General features: G+C 43.2%; 1 pseudogene; it reads left to right on the top strand.

Moving 5' to 3' along the window:
* The first annotated feature begins 479 nt into the window (after nt 1-479).
* On the top strand, nt 480-683 carry LOC122792125 (annotated as a pseudogene).
* Nucleotides 684-3,085: the final 2,402 nt, after the last annotated feature.

Here is a 3,085-nt window from a genome sequence, read left to right as displayed (position 1 = left end):
ATAGCCACCTTCAGCTTGTATTCTTGCTACATTATAATAAACATTCTTACAGAACAGCCGCAAAATATATTAATTGTGAAAAAGCAATGACTGCTAATTCCAGGAGAGGTAGATGGAAATGTGACATGCTTTTATATCCCGTAATTGCTCTGGCGCTTGTTACAAATAACTAATCACTACCCCCATTTTCGGTTTCTTTCTTTTCCTGGAGCTGAGCTTCAGCTGGTGCTTTGGTGCAATGAGGACCAGTCCTTTTACCTCAGCATGCCGAGGGGAAGCTGGAAGAGGCAGCTTATACTGCTCTAATTTGTAGGCTTCCAAACAACTGGCCGGCCAGAGACGGAACCTAGTGGGCAACCTTCTTTACGCGCATGACTGCTTTCGCCCTCTTTGTACTCCCCGGAAAAGTGGCTTCTCCGTCAGCGTAGTGAGTCGTAGCACTTTCATAAGCACACTGCCGAAGTAGAACGCTTCTGGCTATCGCTTCGGCCTTTTGGCTAAGATCAAGTGGTATCTTCGTTCTTATCAAGTTTAATATTCGATATGTCCCTTATTTGGGGGACCATATATTAAAAGAAGGCTGTTCGATTTTGTGGGACAGGGAGATAATAGGGGCTTGTTCTATCCACTTCCCCACGCATCAACCTTGGTGGCTGCAGTATTTCCAGTGAATGGTAATCTCCCCCCGGGAGGTTACCATGCTGGTTAAGCAACAGAGCCTAAGAACGCCATTTTGGTTTCTTCCATTTCAATGACAGCTCAAAGCTGCTTGACCTATTGCATCATCTCTAGATAAAATATGGCTCCTGCAAGTAGCCTTCTCAAGCCTGTAATCGCACTCACGTCATCACTGCCTTGGAATTTCACCCTCAATGCTACCTTGTGCCATTTTTGCACCTGCTCATGCTTACACATCAACATGGTCGGCCAACAATGTCAAAAGGAGACCTACCACGTGCCCACGTCTGCAATGCGCCTGTAATCCCTCAAGCTGGAGCTTGTACACCACATCAGCTTCCTGGGATTCCTTCATTATCAATCCTCCTACTGCAGGCACCCTTCTTGCTTACTCTTGGATTGGTCAAATGTAAATATTTCAGAAAAGTGAAGAACAAACACAAGGACCAGTCTTTTGGCTCTTAACCTAGTTGCACTGCCAGGTGCCCCTTTAGTTATATCCTATTCCTGCAGCCAGATCGTATCTGCGCTAAGAATTTCAAAACCGTGCAACATTCAACAGATTAAATTATTTCATCTTAAAGCTTACACTTTTAAAAGAAATTGTTCTTCACATACTATATTGTCACAATGTCCGTATATCTTTTTAAATAGCTCAACAACAGAGGAACAGCACAGACTTTAGTGGCTAGCCTACTTTAACAGTTCAGGTGGATTAACAAAATGCTGCTGATAGTATGTGGGTAGCTTGAGTGGCTACTGAGATATTCTAAGCTCTTTACAGAATATTACACAACCCTCGTAAGGGTTATGCTTTTCTTTAGTAACCCTTATGAAATCCAATGCTATGAACATTTTTGAGATGGGAGACCACGATAGATTTTTGTCAAAAGCTCAGGATGCAATCATATTGGCAGTTGAATACAGGCCTCTCTACAGCCCGCTTCATTGAATGAGTATGAAGGATAGGGTGAAAGAGGAGGTTAACTATTATACGGGCTGTGGCAACAGCCATGGTTGCCCCTTACATTACTAGTAAGCCTGACTGTGTTCATGGTCCTATTTGTGAACAGACTGACGAAGCCCCAAAAAAAGTAGTTAAGGATTTTCAAAAGGGAGTTTTGCCTTCAAACAGGAGACTTGTAGTTTCCTTCCCGCATTTTTCATGTATAATACCATCGCACTTTAAAGACACACCGGAGGTACCCCAAACTCCCATTTTCTATGTTTCCGCTCCAATGTGTGGTAAACGCTCTTAGCGGTAAATACCACACACCGCAATATTCAGGCAGTCTGTAGGCAACACGATCTGAAATGAAGACGAGAATGCACAGGCGAGTGGTGAAAACTCGATGCTCTGTCAAGAATCAAGCCACAGAAACAGCACAGATGCCGTGAGCTGGTCAGTGAGATGCAACCACAGGCAGAAAAGACACCTGCATCAACAACAGGAGGAAAGGGAATACTTACTATCTGAAGGCACAGTGGTACAGCATATGAGCAAAAGGCAGACCAAGTACACACACATACACACACACATCGCAGGACTAGTAGTGAGACAGATGCTACAATGCATGGCATGTCTCGTGATGATACACGCTCTCCACCCCAACTACATTGTAGCCTGACTTCGTGGACAGTAAAAACGGGACAATGGAAGGCATGGAAACAGTATAAAGACAAGAGTATCAAGGACCTATTAGATTATCTTCAAATGGTACAGTGGCAGGACATAGGAGACAAGACATAAGTAGTATGTAATCCGATAATGCTTTGGGGTTCACTACTCAGCAGAGCTCATAACTACACCTTTCACCACGAAGCTTTTTAGAGGGCAGCATCACAGAAAATTTTGCACTAAGTCATTTTGAGATGACCTGCAGGTCTCTTGTCTTGTCGACGCCGCAATAAAGATCCATTCTTCAGTGCAATTGCACATTCTTCCAGTGTAATTGCGAAAGAAAGCACCAGACCGCTTGCAAGCCGGCCCTGCCATTTCAAAGCTAAACTATTTCAGTTTTTGCACCATTTTCACATTAACCAGCTAATGCTGGATACAAACACTTAGGTCACATCACTGGGGAAATGGCTTCAGCCATCACCTACTGGCGCTTAAGTGGATCTATCTACTGTACTAAAATTGTTTCTATGCTGTTATTCGGTTATACTCTACGGCCATATCGATACCTACACTGTCTTTATACACACAGCCATCAACAGTATGCAAATCACTTTTGCCAATACTTATGTTTCTGCTTCATTTAATCCGATTGCTAAATCGACATTTCCTACCCAACGTTACACTTGTATGCTCTCCAGATATTAATTTCATTTAAAGGAAAGGAGGTAATGCTGCACCACTGTTATTTTATAGCACCACACACTCGTATTATATGCCACTATCCCA

This window comes from Protopterus annectens, unplaced genomic scaffold (genome assembly GCF_019279795.1).
Source record: "Protopterus annectens isolate FY-2018-M unplaced genomic scaffold, PAN1.0 ctg71149_obj.part0, whole genome shotgun sequence".
Taxonomy (NCBI): domain Eukaryota; kingdom Metazoa; phylum Chordata; order Ceratodontiformes; family Protopteridae; genus Protopterus; species Protopterus annectens.
Note: the sequence above shows the minus strand (reverse complement) of the source record. Positions and strands in the feature narration are given on the sequence as shown.